An 18,715-nucleotide genomic window follows, 5' to 3' on the forward strand; every position below is an offset into this window, starting at 1 on the left:
GCAAAGATTGCCGGGGAGAAGCAAACAAAAGAATATTCTCAAAGTTGTCACTTGCAAAATGGGGCCACAAGGTGAGAGGCTGGGCTGGTTATGGGGCAAGACTGGGTATGTGAGGAAGGGCACAGGTTTTCAAGTCGCCAGAGGTAAGCGATCCTGTTACATGTCAAATTACTGGGAGCGGAGGGAGGTGGCACACTGCAAGAGCTGGACGCCATTGTCAGTTCTTCTGGCAGGCCAAAGCTATTGAGCTATGAGCCCAGAGGAGACAAGAGCAATGGGAGAAAGCATGACATTTATCCAAATAATTCTTCCACATCTAAAAATATGGCTCGTTCCTCTGAGCATGTTCCTTCTTATGCAGAGTATCAAGTCACCTATAATAAAAGCAAATGAGCAAGTAAACCAAAAGTCCTTGTTACTTTGGTGCCCAGAGCTAAAAAGAGCAGACTTTCGTTTCTACAGATTTTGCTTCTACTGTCAAAAGAAATTCACTGTTTGTGTAGCCCTATTGGTACTGTAGTTGTGTATAGTGCTTGCTGCAAAACCTTCCACTAATCTTCCAGACACACATTAAGAAACATTAATAACCAGATGACTGTTGACAAAGCCCACTGTATATCTCCCCCATCTCCTCTGCTTTGGCAAGGTTGGACAACCTTAACTCACAAAACTAGATGGCAAAACAGCTGTACTCTTCCCTAGGCCATTTCTGACCTCCCTCGTCTATCATTTTTATTCAAGAACAACACCAACTCAATCGCTACCCAACAAGAGCCTCATGAAATATTTTCCTGAGTTTTAACAATCTTGGTTTGCTAAATGAGGAGCAGGGGGAGAAATAAATCTGTAAAACTTGGGCAGCAAGTGGGTTTTGGATTCATGCTTACCTTGTGCTACACAAAAAGGCTGGTGAACTGTTAGCATGCCTCCTTCTGTGTCTGCAAATGGATAACCTTGGGTTTTGGAGGACAGAGTATGAGCGTAAGAGCATCTGCTTCCAGTTCTTGGCAGGGCTTTTTGTCCAGGTAAGGGCAGAGCACGGCACTGCAATTGCTACCATCAGAGCCACTGCTGCAGGTGGACTGCTGGCCACACCACACCACCGCCACTTTCCTGCTGCTGTGCCTCCCCTGGAAGGGTACGTATGGTGGTTGTACCTCTGTGGCATGTGCTCCTTTGCAGCAGCATTTTCCAGCAATAGAGGGGAGAAGGGACTGGGAGGGGTTTCGGTACAACGGCCCGTCAAGGAGGAAGAAGCCCACAGAAGCTAACTCATCAAAATAATTTCTTATTGATTGCTATGTCACCCCGTTAAGTGGAAGCCACATATTCCTACATTACTGTGAAATGGCGTGCACCCACCCGCACAAGGGAGAGGTCACGCAGTATAGATCCCTTTCAGATGGCTGAGCTGCCCCGTGCGTGCAAGAAGGAACCTGATAAATACAATACTAAATGGGCAGGTCAGGGACTGTGTGAGGGGCAGAGAGCTTCAGCCTGAACCCTAGGACCTCGCTGTGTATGATCAGCACGGTGCTGTCCAGGAAATCCCCACCCAACCAACATCTTCATTCCTTATCGTGCTGCAGGCCAGCATGCTCCAGCAAGGCTCGCAGTTGCGTTCAGCCGGAGTGCAATATCCCTGCTGGGTGCAACACGTGTGACCGGGAATGCTGCTGGAGAGAAAGTGGCAAGAAGGATGTTTGGGATGTTGTCAACAGAGCTTCTCATAGCTCATTACTTGTGCACAATTCCACGCATGTTAGAGACTGAAAAAAATAAAAACTGTCCAACCACAACCTCGCAAACCTCTGAAATGGAATATGTCTTGCAGTGTCACCAGGTCAACAAACTGATCCTGAGTTTCTTTTTTAAAAAATACTTTATTTGCCAGCAGTGCACTCTATGCTTCATAATATGTTGTCCTACATAACCCAATCTCCTTTTAAAACAGAATAAGTGAGTTTGAAAGAAAACATGACTACAAAGATTAAGAGGTGGGATCAGAAGTAAGCCACCTGTCAGACAGGATAAGAACCCAGGACTTTTTTCTTTGGATTTAACCAGTCATTTAAAATGTAATAGTCATATGTTTTAGCATTCTTTATATGGTCTAATTTCAGACTATTTGTTCAAAATAAAAGGGTGCCTCACACTGAAAGCCCTATTTCAACTGTTATCTTCTTCATTGCATAGTCAATAATGACAAGGAACCAGACTCTATTATAGTTATTTCTTGTCAGCATCTATTTATTTTTATGCAGAAGTCAGGAGAGATTTCTTTATGAAAACTGTCTCCACTCTGGCCTTAAAAGGTCAGTAACCGCTTGGCCGGGTGAGGCACTTCGTACACACACATCTGTCCCGTGAAGCCACGTTAATCTTGTGCACAGTTTGCATAGGTGTAAATAAATAGACCATTCTGTGCTTGCAGCCCTCAAACACTTGCGTCCTTCCCTATTTACACATTGTGCTGGGTGAGGTAAACCTTGGCCCAGGTCCCTTTCCCAAGGCAGACCCTGGCTTAGACACCAGGTCCAAGCCGGGAGAGCAGAAGCCCCAGCAGCTTCTTCCCCAGATCACGCAGCACATCTCCCTGAGCGCAGCCCTAAGAGGTGAGCAGATACAGAAATAATTTGTGGTCTCTGCAGCAATTCCAAAGGAGAGAAGTTGTCATTGCTGCTGCCAGTTAAAGGTTTGATGTTTCTTAGAGCAGTGTTATTGCCAGCATCCTGTGAACAAGCAGCTAATTCTGTGTACTCAAGTCAGACAGGCAGGACACAGTATTTAGGAGGCATTCCTCTTGCGAAAATGTGCTCAGTTTTGCTATAAGCCAATGTGCTCGTGGCTGATGGACCCACGTGCGATTTGGCCGCAGCCCTTCTGCGTGGCTCCACAGTGGGAGTCCTGAGCTCAGATGTACCTACGGAGTCACAAGACTAAACACTATTTCCCATAATTGGTAACCAGGATGAGAAATCTAGACTAACTGGGGGGTGGGGGTTATCTGGATTTGCTTTGCCCTTAGGTATATTCCTTTTGTGTGTATATATATTTTATATATATATATGTATTTATATATATCAAAAACAAACTAACCTTAGACATAATAATAGCTAAAAGCCATACTTCAAATTGTTATTCATTGTTATTGCTATTAAATGGCTGTTATTCATAACACAGCCCTACAGTACTTTGGATCTTAATCTCCTTTTGTGGTATAAAATGGTCCAAACAGCTGCTAAATGGAACAAAAGTGTAATCCATCAGTATCAATTTGAATAAACATAAACATCCCATTTCCTTGCAGACAAACATGGCATGGGCTGAGCAGCTTGTTTTGACCATCAGAATGATGTTCCTGGAGCTCTAGCAAAACGGAAAAATGGGGCATTAACCTGAGCCTGGCACGTGGCACTCCATTTTGGGGAGTTTGGGGGACGCGAAAGGCTGGAATACACTGTGTCTGTGCTTTTTTGGGGGCTGGAAATTGGGAAAGAAAAGTTTGAGGCTGAATGCTGCTGGCAGAGCCATGAGTGTTGCTGTGGGCAGAGGTGTTTCGCAGCCGTAGCGCTGGCTCCCCAGCTCCTCGTGCCAGCTCAGAAGAGCTCCTGGTGGCTCTCCAGGGGACGAGAGGATTGTCTCACTGCAACTGGAGTATGGAAACCCCAGCAGAAAAGAGCCCCCCTTACATCCGCTGTACAAGCAACCATGCTTCAGTCATTTTCTCCATGAAGGTACAGCAGGAGAATGGTCCGCCATGATCCTGGAGCCAAAACTGAGGGGACCCCAGCTGAGCACCTGCACACCAGGGCACAGCTCCGCTGGCTTCTGCAGGGGCAGCGAGCTTGCGGTGCCTTTCCAGTGTGCAGCCACCTCCCCAACACGGGGTAGTATCTGTCCCTGGGCAAGCTGACACGTTTCTAAGGACCGCCAGGGACAGGACTATTTTAGGTAACAAAATTTAGAAGTGGAAGCTATTGGCATGAGGTTCCCCGAGAGACCCCACTGCCGAGAGCTCTCTAAGCCCCTTCCTCCTTTGCGGCAGTGCTCGCCAGCACACTCCGGGCGCTTGGAAATGACCATGACTGGAGGAAGAGGATGATCAGAAAAGTCTGGTTTTAAGAAGCAGAAATGCTTTCTCTGATTGAATTTGAAAGTTATAAACCTGAAACTAATCAGAAAAATGTTTCTGCTTTTGAAACGCAGAGCTATTTTGAACACACATGCATTTCTGTTCATCTCAGGTTCAAAGAAAAGCAGGCACTCGGCATTCAACCGCCGCTTGGCCGACAGGTTGGGTAGGATGGATGAGGTCATGCTTGTCAGCCCCATCCCAGTATGTCTCCTATATGCTGTACCTCTACATTGAGTGAATGAAAGCGAGTCTAGAGATGCCTAACAAAAGGAAAATCAGACACGTAGTGGGTTATTTATATTAAGCTGAAGACAGACTCCACAACTTGGGGCTCTGCTGGGGAAAAGAAAAAGGGAAGAGGGGAAAGGAAAAATATTGGATCTGGCAAAGAACATCTTGCGTTCACCCACAGGTAACTGCTGCCCTAAGTCACTGCTTTGCCATCTTCTGCGGGCACTTAGACATGGATAGGCACCACAGCAGGTACTTTCTCAGGAGCCCAGGGCTGCTAAAGTGACTCCAGAAACAAGAGCGCTGCTCCAGCCTAGCAAATACCTGGCACTCCAGGACTATCCAGGTGATTTGTTCCATGTCTTGGCTTGCACCGTCAGCTGTGCCTCAGTCAAGCAGAGGTAGAGATATCAGCTTTTGTTAGTACCGAGTAGACGACTGCACCATCCAGGAGAAATCACCTGATACACAGGAAAGGAAATATCATGGATTTGAGTCTGGGACTACATGGGAGTTCCTCTTTATCTCAACAACCAGGCCTCTAAATCTTCCCTAGCAAAAGAAAATTATCGGCAACATGGCTTTGTTAATAACTAAAATATTTTAGCGTATTGCAAGTGCGTGCAAAAGGTCCACGTGCTTTTAGCTACCATCAGTCCAAATTCAGAGTCCCATTTGAATGTGCTCTGCTGTATGAAAGTAATTGGAAAAATATGGCTAAAAATGTGTCTGTACACATGCACATAAGAAAAGCAGCTTTCATTAAACATAGAAACATATGCCAGATTTAAATAGCAAGTTTCCTCTGATTACTACAGCCAGCACTGGGTACATGGAATGGTACCTTGCTTGGCTTGATCACGTGCAACACTGATACTTCCAAGCAAGTCAAGATAACTCCAAGAAGTCAAAAAAGAGGGGATAGTTGGAATTTTGGAGACTGACTGCCAAGTGTTGTGAATCTTCACTGATCAAGCAGAAACTAGCACCAAGTCCCTAGGAGACACCATCAAGGCAGAAAACCAGGAGAGCTGTAAGAGTGAGACCTTGCTTGCTTGCAGCAGCTGTCAGCGCAAGACCTGATGAAGATACAAATTCATTTATATCTTCATGGTGAAGATAGAAACTGATCGGTTTTGTAATAAATGTGAACCTACGCAGGTAAGCATGCCTTTCGCTTGGTTTTCTGCCTGATGCTGATTGCTTGTACGTACTTCTGTACCCAGGTTGGTTTTAGAAAAGTACTTGGAAGGGAAGAAAAATGCTTGGGGAGCTCAGAGGGCCAGAAGAGCATCCTGGGCTGTCCACCCTGGCCGGTCAGATGTGGTAAGGGCACTTCCATTCCCAAAGGTGCTCAGATCCCTTGAGCCTGGCAAAAGCCTGGTGGCTGCAAGGGGGACCAGGAGCCCACACTGTCCTGCTGGGTAGTTGCCCGTAGCAGCTTTCATCACCTTTTCTGCCACAAAACAGCTGGAGCCGTTCCAACATGCTCTACTACCCATGGATGACACCCAAGCCTCCAGCAGGAGCAGACCCCCAGGATGCAGCGACACACCTCCCCGTGTGGGTGACTGGGAGGCCACGGGAGGGGTCGGGGTCAGCAATGCAACAGGCCAGGCTACGGAGACAGAGCAATAATGCATGGAGTGCTCCATGGCAGAGCAGCCACCTGGGCACGGGAGCGTGCCAGGCACGGATGTCCTTCCTGACCTCAGCAGCGATGCACAGACACCTGAGGGAGCACGGCGGAATCCACCGCGGCACAGGCAGCTGTTTTCAAAGCCCAGCTTGTGCATGCACTGCTGCAAACCTGGCAATCAGCTTAACTCCACCTAAGTGATTACACTGCGTCTAATTGTGTCTGTTTACTCTCAGAGAGGCCACACCACCGCCCACCACCCCATGGCCTGGCCCGCTGGGCTGGTTCCAAAGCGGAGGTGCCATGCCGCCGCACAGCGCTGCTGCGTGTCCTGTTTACAGTACGAGAGAATTAGCCAATCTGCCTGTTTACACATGATGTTAGCTGGCCTGCTGCTGTAATGGGAGTGCAAAGATCATGGGTTTAGTTTGTAATGTGTTTAACTTGTTTGTTTTGAGGCTAAATTACCAGACCTTTCTGTTAGGGAAAGAGAAATTGTTTTTAAGGGGCCTCTGTAACATGAGCCCAAAGGTTAGATGCGTTCTTTGAATGTGGTCTGTGACCAGCTGAGGTTCAAGTGTGGTGCTTGATAGAGAGCTTTTAGCAGCCACCAAAAAGGCAGTGAATATGGCAATGGGGATTTTAAATAAAAGGTATTAATCCATTACAGCGCTCACAGACAAACGCGATCTGCACACTTGCGCAGCAGAGGCAGCAGGCGCTCACAGCTCCTGCCTTGGGCTGTACAGACACGCTTTGGCCTGAGGCTGCCCAGGGATGCAGGCAGGCGAAACTGCAGCAGTGCTGTGGGACCCCACAGCTGTGGAAGCTTGTATTTCTCCATGAAAGAAATATATATATGTGTAAAAAAAAAAAAAAAAAAAAAAAAAGTGCCTTGAATGGCTTTGGCATCAGCCTCTGTTTTGCAATCGCCTCTTCCCAAAGGAGACTTCCTGCTTAGCTGAAGGTTCACAACCTTTGTGTCTTGTCTTTTTCCTTCCCTTTCCTCTTCCTCTCATTTTCCTTTTCCTCATTTTCCTTCCTTTTTTCTTCTTCTCTACCTCTCCTCTCTTTTCTGTTTTTTTTTTTCACCATCTATGTACTGGGAGGTTGTTTATGTGAATGGTCCCATTAAGCTCAGTGACATCTCCTGCAGCAGACAGGTCAGACTAAGGGTTCCCAGCAATTTCTCTCTGGGTTCAGAAGGAGCACTCCCGCATGGGACAGTCTAGGAGAGGCACCATCTCAGCAGAGCACCAGAGACTCAGCCAGTGGCAGTCACCATGCCCTCAGCACCGCACAGCCCAAGTGCCTTGTAAGAAAATTGCTTCAAAGACACTCAGTCACTTCCAAGGCAGTGCCAAGGACATGGGACATTAAGTTCCCAGTGGGACCGTTACAGGGAGTGGGTCAGGCCAGGGGAGCAGAAGAGCGAGACATGCAGTCTTTTGGATGGGGAAAAATATGCAGTTCAGATAATGGTCCTACAATGTATAATGTTTAGAAACATGAAACCAACAGAGCTAGTATTTTTTTTTTTTTAATTGGGAGTGTAGAGTTTTATTATTTAAAAGGTTTTATAAAGGAGTTTTAAATAGACCATGGAATTGCTATAGCAGGTTTTTTATTTTCTGTTGGAGATTACTCAGCCATTTGGTTTCTATTTTTGCAAAAAGCACAAGCTTTTTGAACAATCATTTGATATGCTTGTTGATGCATCACAAAAAGGAGATATGCTTTGAATTCTCCTTAAAAACCCCATGTAAACACAAGGCTTATGTATAATTGCAACAAAATACCATCTCCTTATTGAGTGCTTTCACATGTAATTTCCTCTCTGACTACTGCATGTAAACATGCTTATTGTATTTGGGAAACTCCCAAATCTCAGGCACAATCAGGATCAATACCTTAGCGAAGGCAAATTATAGTTTAAAATGCCCATGTTCTGCAACCAGATGCATGAATGGTAACAGAGAAAGAAAAAAAAAAAAAGGACGTTTTAACATAGAAGGACAGTTGTATGGCCCCATTTTCCCCTCCTTTGTGTCAGTTTCTCACCACACACACCAACATCCTCCACACCCAGGGACCACCAGTCCACAGGCTGTAGGGCAGACATCCAGACACAGGAGCATCATTTCAGACACAGCATCTCTGTCAGTCGCTATTTGTGTTAAGATGGACAACAGATATTGCAATACACCCATATCAATGAGTTGTCAACAGCTCACCTCTCAAGGTGTCTGTCATGGGTCACAGGTTCTCCCGCTTGTCTCAGCTACATTGGGCACCAGTTGTAGTCAGAGTCCAACTCAGTTTGCATCACACAGGGCACCCATTATTGCAGCACAAAAACTAGGAGGCTGCAACAAGGCTTTTACCATTGGTCAGATTCTACTGTCCCTGCTGTTTCTTCTTCCTCCAGAGGCCAGACCACACTGCTCCTTCCCCACCCAACCCCCTCTCCCACCATCCTCGGAGCTATTTAACTACTTAGCAGAAACGAGCTACAGCTGCACATCATCCGTGTCAATCAATGCACCACCTTCACCGCAAGGCCACAGCTGCGTATTATCAATGCTAATCAACCCACTGCCTCCATTTCTCTACATCTGTCCCCTAAATTGTCCCCTACGTTTCTCTTTCTTTTTGTAAAGAAAAGACAGTGTCTTCCACTCATCGGGGTTGTGTTCATTTTTCTTGCATTTTGTTTCCCTAAAGCTGTGCGAGGCTGCAATAGGTTGGACGCCAGTGGCTGCTGCTGCCCCAGGTCTGTGGCTGTGCCGTGCCAGATTCTGACCGCCTCCCCAGCTGCACCACCATCACCACCTCAGAACAAGCTGAAGAAAGGGGCTTCTGGGAGACTTTCTATTAGGAACACCATAAATAAATAAGCAACAGCACCAAGACATCACACAGGTGAGAAGAAATAGCAACTGGTGTGAAATCCTACAAGACAAAATACTTGAAAATTATAAATTACCATGGAATTAAGTGGATTGCCCTGGTTTCCCATTGTGCACATAGTACATTTCTGTGCATGGGGTTGGTCACTGTGTTCTTCCTTTTTGCTTCCCCACAGAAGCCAGCCAAAATGCTCTATTCATTTTCCATTTTTTTGATCTTCAGCATCCCTATGGAGACTTGCAGGGCCTTTCTAGTTTAGAACATAAGCCATTACTAGCTTCTTCCCCAAGGCTGGGCCTTCTGGACAAATTGTTGAAAGTCTAAATCCTATTAATTTGTAGGTGAATAGCCATGAAATTCTCTTAGTAAAGTCCTAAGGTATTATTTGTACCCCTACGGCCATTTATGGCTATAATGGTTATATGGTTATAACCATCTTTATGGTTATCATTTTCCTCTGCTGAATCTGATATTAAAATTTAACCTAGATAGAGTTCCATCTGCACCTGAAGGCAAAACAAGATCAGGTTTCTGCTTCTTCAAAGCCCTTCAGCTTCCTTTAACTGGATTACACAGCTCTGTGCTGAGCACAACAGGGGGGTGCTGCAGCCTGGACTCGGCCAGCGTTACGATATGGCAGCGCGTGCTTGGCTTTATCCACATACAGGCAATCACGTCACTGGAGTGCACAATATTGACGTCAAGCAAAAGAGCTGTGTAGCATGAGTATCCTATAAAAAAAAAAGGCTTGATTACAAGTTGAAGTGGTTTTCCCCTTAATTTTCTGTATATTTTTTGTTTTCAAATTTGTTTTTGCTATGCCCTGATTTATCAAAGGACTAAAACACATGCTTAACTTTAAATGCCTCACTGCAGCTAAAACTAATCGCATACTTAGTCTTTTATGGCTCAAGGTCATAAAGAAATCACTAGCTTTTCCAAACAAATACTTCAATATGTTAATTACTAGCAAACCAAATTCCACAGCCTCTTTGGTTATGGGTGTAGGTTTGTATGCCTAGCTAGAGAGTTCACATATTTCTGCCTGGGATTTCCCAGCACAAATGTAGGCACCACAGAAATATTCAGGACATATAAAGTCCAGAAGTCTCAGACTGCATACCTTGGTCGAACATTGGTGTGTCACGTGTTTACTTGGAAATGCCTGACCAAATGTATAGAGTAGGACAAATGCGCAGTGCAGAACCGCTGCTTACTACGGGTTTGCATCTGATGTGCCACAAAGCACTGAGCAAAAAAATGCTGTCCTGACCCTGCTGACACATCTGTGTCAGAGATGCCTAACCTACCAGGGTTACCTGAACACATCTGTGAAGTCTTCAGCATCTCTTCAGCAAATGTTTCCCATCTAGCTATAGACATATGATAGCCTTCTCCTGACCACATAGTTCATGCAATTCATGTTTTGCCTGAAGATGCAAGGGTGCAGAGGCTGGGGAGGGAGCATAAAGCACAAGCATGAGACATGTATGGCAAGATGATGGTGGCTTAGAGCCGGGTGGACACGAGCACGTCAATCCTGACAGGGATGTTGTGGCAGTCCTGATCACTGTGCACCAGCACCATCTGCATCTGCACATTGGCTTCACCTTTGGGTTTTCATTTTTCCTCTTTAAATGAGGCTGAGAAAGAATCACCCTTTCCTCTGAAAAGGTAAATCATTATTTATTTATGAAAGGAAGAGGTGAAACTAAGGATACAAAATGTCTTGTACTTAAACATATGCACACATGCAGCATACATACACACCATGTCTGTGTATATGCACATAAACATATATAAAAAATACATACATATACATATGTATATAAATAATACATAAATATACAAGCATAGATATATACAAAAATATGAAAGCCGTACTGCATGAGTAGAGTTCCCATGGACATTCCCTCTGACAGCCTGCGGTATTCACTCCCTCCCTCTATACTGGCTGGTTTTGCCCCCAGAATTCTTCGTAGAACAATAATATTTTAACAGTTGCAGCTTTAAAAAGCTTGATTATGACCAATCATTTCTCCCAGGCAATTGTGTATTTAGCAGAAGGGAAAGATTAAACTTCCTAGGAATGAGGTTATTTAGGGCATTAAATTCAAGGAAATAGGTATTTAGGTCATTGTGGGCATGGTTTTTATTTTCCCTAATTTTCAGATTACTTTCGATTAGGTCTGTTCGGAGTGGAAACTTCTTGATGTGAAATAGATACTATCTAAATCATTAGAGCTCATTCATTGCCATGTGCCACCTTTTAGAGCAATTAAACCTGACCTTGGGGTTACCTAGCTGAACACTCACCGACCCAGGGCACTTCCTCTGAATATGAATAAGCTCGTAGTACAAATACAGTCGGGAGGCAGCATCGCTCCTGGCACAGATAATGCCTTTGTTACATGGAGCTGGGGTCCACCGGCTGTTAGACTACGGAATCCATTGATTCGGAACATTCTCTGTTGGGATCAGTCCTGGGCTTTTTTTTCCCCCTGACATCTGGAGTCTATCCCTTCGCCAACCTCTCAACCCTCCACTCAAAAAGAGCAAGTGAGGGAAACAGACAGACTCACAGACAGACAGAATGACCCCCCAAAAAGCTTTGGCGAAATTAAAAAAAAAAAAAAAAGAAAAAAGTCTACATTTTTAAATCTTTTGGACATTAATATTTTTGGCAAGTGTTTGCCAACTGAACTCAAGGCAGCCTCGAAAATACATCTCTGATCCACCCCAGACTGGCTTCTTCTCACTTTCAAACTTCAGGTAGTTCTTCCCGCAGCCGCGATGTGCAGCACCTGTGTGCCAGATTTGTAGCCCTTTGATCACAATATATTTACAGGGCAAGGAATGTCCAGTATGTGACTAATTTCCCTGGAAATATCTGGGAGGCCAACCTACCATCAGACTTACTTCAGTGCCTTCTTCCTTTGGCAGAAAAATGTGGAAGTTGCCTCTACTTATATTAAACAGAAAAGGAAATGCTGGTAAACAGTTAAGTGGGGTCTTTTTTAGAGAAAAATCTTCTTATATGCTGCCAAGCTATGCTAAACAATAACTGTCAGAATCTGTTAAAAAAGCAGAAAAACAATATTGCTTGGTACAAAACTAATTTTGCCTGCGTTTGTTCACAAGCTGCATTGCATGTTTGGTCCTGTTTACCCCACAAACTCTCAACAGTCCAAGACAGCTCCGAATGCTGTTTCTTTTAGCTTTCATAATGTGTTAAGTAGGGAAAAAAGCCATCTGGCATTCCTTCACCTGGCAGGGCGACTCCTCATTAGGCAGCTGACCTAAAACGTAATCTCCACCGTGACCTATGGAGAAACGCGTGGGACCCACCTGCAAAGTAAAAGCCCTTTTAGAGACAGAATGCCAAATTCCTGACGGCTGATGCCTTAAGATTCACCTTTAGGAGACTTTGTCAATTCTTATTTCATTGCTGTGATCTGCAAAGGTGGGCTACCACAGAGGTCTTCTTGGGTCCTGATGACTTAGAGATAATATTTCTTTTCTCCCCAACACCCCCCCCCTCCCCCTTTTCTTTACATTTGCTACATGTAGTGTGCTGAATTATACAGAATTGGAAAGTTTCCTCTTTTACCTCTAGCCTAGCTTATGGCCTGACCTACACGCAATTTGTGTGTCTAAGCTGACTGCCAGCGGTGTTTCAGTGCTGCTGGGATGAGTCCATGCAGAGCAGAGGGAACTGCTCTGTGGAGAGACATTTTTCTCTCAAAAGAGAATAAGCTTTTCTGTATTAATATTTGACAGCTATTTTGAACATTTTTCCTCCCCTATGTATTTAGGCAACAGCAGTCCTGTGAACACAGCCAAAGCCAGCCCGCAGCCTCAAGGACATGAGGTACACATGGAGATGCTATCCAATTTTTTTTTTCAGCACAGCGATTTGGGGACCAGGTTGTACTGCTGTTATGCAAACTGATGGTACCGTGGGCTTACAGATGTTACTCAGGCTCCTTTTAATAAACACTTGCTTCCAAGCAAGTCTTTCTGTTCATTAGCAGGTAGAAGTTACAGGTACTGAAGGAACTAAATCAAACCTCCTTGTTCCTCACTGACATAATCCAAGAGGACAAGATACAGAAATACTCCATATTGTCTGACTTCTGAATCCCTTTACACATCTTGTACAGCGGGTGTGCAAAGTCACAGCACAGCATGCAGAAGTAAGGTCAAGACTTCGTGCTGGGGGAGCAACAGTTTTCCACTCTAGTCTATAAACGTCTAAAGAATTAGTAAATGTGCACAGCCATGGCAGATTTGGGGCTTCAAGCAGATTTTTATTTGCAGGTGTAATTATCAAAAAATATGATGGAGACTACTTTAAATCCAGATTTGCCTAAAAATTCCATCCAAAGTAAGGATGCAGCTGAATTAAGTTGCTGTAAGAAAAGTTTCATGTTGATTGCTCTCTTCATAATTGCTAGTTAGTTATAAAAATACTTGTTCAAGAAAACATTTAAGAAACATCCAAGAAAACTTTAAAAGGCTTGAAGACGGTATAGAAAAGTCCTCAAATGTCTGAAGCCTTACTCATACCCTGGACTTGTTCAAAACTTGGCAATTATACTTCCATGATATATTGATCTGGCTGCAGTACCCTTTAAGCAAAGCGAAGCCAAAATTTGGAGAGTCCATGTAGATAGATAAGCTGACGTTTCACTGCTAAGCAATGCTTTCCAAGTGCCTTTAACCACTGTTCTTCGAGTATCCACAAGAGAAATAACCGTGATTGTTACAACATTGTGCTGCAAACAGTCCCCAACCTGTCTGATTAGGGACATTTTTTTTTTTAAACTGCAAAATTAAACTTTTTGATGAACTGTTGAATGCCTTATCAGATATTGGACACAGTGGGAGGTTTCCTTTCCCTGGAGTAAGTCATCCGTGTGTCTACCATATAAACATATATAAATAAAAGATGTATTTTTGTAGAGCTGAAGTAGCAGATTTTGTATTAAACATGACTTCATGATCCTAAATTGTGTATAAATAAATTAGCATTATGTAATATGATATTAAAATAATCATGCTATTAAGCCCATTAAATTAATCTGCTCTAGCCCTCCACTTGTTCTGACTCCTACCCAAATGCTGTGTGGATCCAGTGATTGGACTGTTGCTTTTCAAAATCCAGCCTCCATTAAAATCATCTGCTTGATCAGGGAATGGCATTTCCAGTAAGGTCGTAAAGTGAAAGATACTTTGAGAGACAGAGCTATGGAAATTACTGACCTTTTTCTCATCTCAAGTAAGGGGAAAATTATCATTTGGCCTCTTATAATAAAGCCAAAATGATCACAATTCCAGATGGAACTCTTACCATCTAATCCAACTGAAATGGCTTTTTTTCCAAGTGGAGTGGCTGCTAATTCCTGGGGTATAGCATAGTAATTTGGGGATTCTGCATGCACTGAATTTATGAGTGTACAAAGAAACAAAACATGGACTCATCCTGGCTTAACCAGAAATTGGAATTTGTTCCATTACACAGTGGGGAATATACTTAGCCCCAAATTTAAGGGAGGTCTTGTATTTTTCCTGCAGCTTTGATACCACAATGGTTTGGAAATCCTGTGTAGCTCTGGACAACAGCATACTTGGTGACAGGGGTCCTGCCTCCACATTTATATGACTTTAAAAGTAACTACCCCTGCATCTGCAGTGGTCCTTAGTCTGCAATCTTGATGCCTCACTGAGTTTGTCATGTTTATTTATGAATGGGATCAAAGTTACTGACTTTGAGTCTGAAACCACCGGCCAGCTTCCCTAGAAGACGTGTACATGAGTTGTTTTTCTGCAAATTTCTGTTCAGGCACGTTCCCTCCATGCTACATCCTTAAACAAAACTCCCCGGTTTTACTTCCCTCCAGTTGGAATGCAGCAAAGCCAGATACCCAGGGCTTTCATGACAATTGTGCCAATTGAGATTTTCTGTGGTTGTTTTTCAGCATTACAGGAGTAGGCTGTTGCTTCCTAGCACCTAACAAAGCAGAACCTGGAGTCGACCGAGTTCCCGTGGTGGCTGACCAGTGCCAGGGTGAAGGCTCTGGTCCCTTTTCAACTTCATGTACAAATGAAGAATCAAACCAGCCACTATTACACACTTGCAAGTGCAACACTTGAGTTCATGAAAACAGCACTCTTCTGCTCCTCTTCAAAGTTTCTCTCATCATACATTCACATCCCCTAGGGAGCAACTCATTTTCTGTGTAAGGATTTTATTTTATAACCATAATATTATTGTGTAATGAGTATAATGAAATGTCACCCATTCTATGGTATTACATTGGGAAATAAAGGCTGGAGATTCACACCACTGTCATCACCCTTCAGAAAAAGTCAGCAGAGCCAGCACCGTGTCACTGGCAGCAGAGCCATGGGATACAAATGAACTTGTACTTAGTTAAAACACTGAAATTTTACTTGATTGGCTGTTTCTATGTACACAAACAAACAAAAAAAGATTGATTATTGATTACCTGATTACAAAATTGTACATTCCTTGTTAATACAAAATCAATAATTAAAACAATTTTTTTTGAAAGCAATAAGTGAGTCCCACCTTCTCTGACCATGAGGCAGACACACCAAGCCGTTATCAGAAAGGAGCTGCAGGAGCCTGTCTGCCCAACATCCAGCGTGTTGCTCAGGGATGCACCTTGGTGGGTCCCATGGTCTTGCACAGAGAACTGATGGACCATCATTGGCTGAGCTCTATTTGCTGGATAGTGAAAGCAGGATAAATGTACTTGTAATCTAATTCCCATCAACTAGATATTTCACCCCCAAAATCATCTGCACAAGTTGGGAGTGCTGGAAAAACGGCCCACACAGTAATTCACTGCTATTTCAGTGGCACTACTAGCATCTGTGGTTTGCAGTGTTTTGGTATATTTTTTTTACCAAACTACATTTTATCAAAGTACAAGTGCACAAGTATGAAGTACAGTCCTATTGCTGAGTAGATCTTTGCTGGCCTGGGCACAGAAACACTGCATTCATAGGAGAAATTAAACAGAAAACCCTGCTTAAAGCCAACCCATTTCTTGCAGAATTTTAAATATCTCACAACACTACTCTGGCTCCTTTTTATCATACAATTAGAAAGAATAAGGGCTGCAAAGCAAGGGTTGCCTGTGAATAGGTGGGGGGCTGGCGGCAGCAGCAGGAAAGGCAATATTGCCAGCTCTGCTCTGGCCATTAACAACAGCAATTTGCCCACAAACAATCTGGAAAGAGTTTTCTCAGGTTACAGTACAGTTAATAGAGTTGGAAATTCCTCCTTTTTCAGATTACCTCAGCCTTCTTTATGCAACCTTTAAGTATATGGCAAAGTGCAAAGAAGGTTTTGATAGCATATAACTGATCTGCAGCGCGGGGGCCTGATCCAGGAGTTCATCACTGCTCCCCGTTGCTCCGGGTGCAAAAACACGAGACCTCCCTGTGCAGCTGCCTTTGTGAACTGGAAGGAAAATTAAAACACTTGTAGGCTAGTTTCTGATCTAACTGTTATTTAAGGGGGTGGGATGAATTGACATAAACAACGTAATTTAACAAGATACAACATCACCACTTCAATACCAGATTTTGCTGACAGCCAGAGCATTGCAGAACCTCATGAGCACAGAGAAAGCTGTTGAGAGGAGAAACAAATAACACAGATATGCCAATAGAAAACATGCATTCTAGATTAATTATAATTAACTGTTGGTCTGAGCCAAAGTCCATTATGTGACACAGATTAATCAAAACATCAGAAACCAGCTCAGTTATTTTGCATGTCAGGAATCTCTTCCATAGATCTCTGATTACAACATTATGGATTCTTCATATTGTTCTTTCAAATGTACCTTTCCACCTCCTCAGATTTAAGAGCTGTTATTACAGTGTCAAAGCACTTGATAATAAAAAACCTGTACACCATACATTTACATCAGAAGTGAAGCAAAAGCTGTGGTTATTCTTCATCTATCTTTATTATAGCTAAGTTTTCATAAAAGAAATCAAACTGGGAGAACTCTGTGTGGTCAACAGTCTTTCCACTTAGAGGTCAGCAGGATTTACCCACACATGGCTTTTGCCACCAGAGAAAAGCCAGCAGGGAAGCAATTAACACCTGCTGGAATCATCTCTACCTGCAGAAGAAGCAAAAAAATGCCCATGCTCTGTAGTTAAAAAAGTGGAGTTCTCCCACTGCATAGACTTGATCCAAAACCTACAAGAGTAATCACTGCTAACTCAAACGGGTTTGAGACCTAGACCTATCTGCTCAAAAGACCATGTCTTCTACTAATTGTTGAAGTAGCAGAGGCAGGGCAGGGAGGGTGTCTTCAAGATGCATTTTCTTTGAGGCCAAGTGACGTTTCAGCAGGGATGAGTCCACAGACATGGGTGACACATGCGCAGCCTTGGTCACCCTGAGATGATGGATGGAAGAAGCTGCTGAGGGCATAACCTCCTTTGTTTATCCCCACCTCTCCCCTTTTTTTTTTTAAGTGCCATTACATTACTGAAAAATACTTATAGTTAATCAGCACTGCTTAATCCTATTCACTTCCATCTGTTCGCCTCTGTAGCCTGACACCTCTCCTGTCCCGAGGCCATGGAAAGCGGAGGGTATTTAGTGCAGGGGCTCTGCCGTTGGAGGCCTCTGGGGAGCAGCTGTCCCCAGTCATCCTGTCCATGGCCCTTTCATTCCCAGATTACATCTTGTACCAACAGTTTGCGTGTGGGAAAAATCAAAGATGTCAGGGGCTCCTCCCAGGACGTGCACTTTGCATGAGGTGCCCAATCACCGGGGCTCGGGCGCTTGACCTTTGTGCTTGTGGGCAATAATGAATTGAGGGCCAGTTTCCAGGCACTCGCCATCATCATCTAGCCCCCACCAGAGCTCCGCCTGAAAGTAATCACTGACATGCCGAAGCAATGAAAGCAATCTGTTGTTAACTGGCTGAACTGGCTTGTCCCGAGCCCCCGGACTTCCTCATTCAGGCGTATTACACAATGGTAATTCTCTCTTTGTTTAAAAGAGAAAATAAAAACTCAACAGGCTAAAAGATGCCTCCTTGTAGCCTTCTCTCCCCTGTGCCAGAGTTCACAAACCGCTGACAGAAAATTCAAGAATGAATGTCCATAGCAGGGACCTCAGTCTTTAGCTACAGCTAATCACGGCATTTCCAATGGTTTGAAATGAAAACACGCTTACAATTTCTTTATGGGTGCAACTTTGAACTGTAATTCACAGAAGACAAAGTTCTCTGCCTTGGGTGTCAACACAGCTCCAAAACCAGCAGGGAACCGACAGCCCGAGGCCTGCTGCACTGCGGCACTGAGTCATCCTCATCTGTGCCAGGCTTTCACCCCACATTCTGTTCTCCGGTACCCACTTTGTTACCAGTAATTGCCTATCTACTAACAGTAGTATTTTAATTGCCTATTTAGCATTTAAATTAAGTGTTCGGTTGGGTGAGGACCAAATGCCGTGCAGTTCCTGTACACAGATGCACTGAGCCTGCTCCAGTATGGCACTGCCTGGCTTTTGGCTTCTTGTTATTTTTAGATTCAGACATGATCCTTTACACCACCATATCCTCATAAAACCATAAAAAATGTAGTTTTATGGATGTATGGGCAAAGAACAAGACACTAAGTGCCCAGCTAAGCTCATTGGTGGAGCCTATGGCTGAGCTAGGAGGTGAAATAGTGAAAAAACCCTAAAACTCTGCTGCAGACAGAAACTGCATAGATAACAGAAACATTAACAC

At 44.0% G+C, this 18,715-nt stretch overlaps 1 long non-coding RNA gene across 2 annotated transcripts; it reads left to right on the top strand.

Moving 5' to 3' along the window:
• The first annotated feature begins 2,395 nt into the window (after positions 1 to 2,395).
• LOC129784621 (uncharacterized) lies at positions 2,396 to 16,873 on the top strand. Of its 2 annotated transcripts, XR_008747577.1 has the most exons (5): positions 2,396 to 2,615; positions 4,551 to 5,530; positions 8,733 to 8,930; positions 12,734 to 12,789; positions 14,900 to 16,873. It is a non-coding gene; the product is annotated as an uncharacterized LOC129784621 (long non-coding RNA). The 2 variants fall into 2 exon arrangements; XR_008747576.1 differs by lacking the exon at positions 14,900 to 16,873 and having other exon boundaries at positions 12,734 to 13,738.
• Positions 16,874 to 18,715: the final 1,842 nt, after the last annotated feature.

This window comes from Falco peregrinus, chromosome 5 (genome assembly GCF_023634155.1).
Source record: "Falco peregrinus isolate bFalPer1 chromosome 5, bFalPer1.pri, whole genome shotgun sequence".
Lineage (NCBI taxonomy): Eukaryota > Metazoa > Chordata > Aves > Falconiformes > Falconidae > Falco > Falco peregrinus.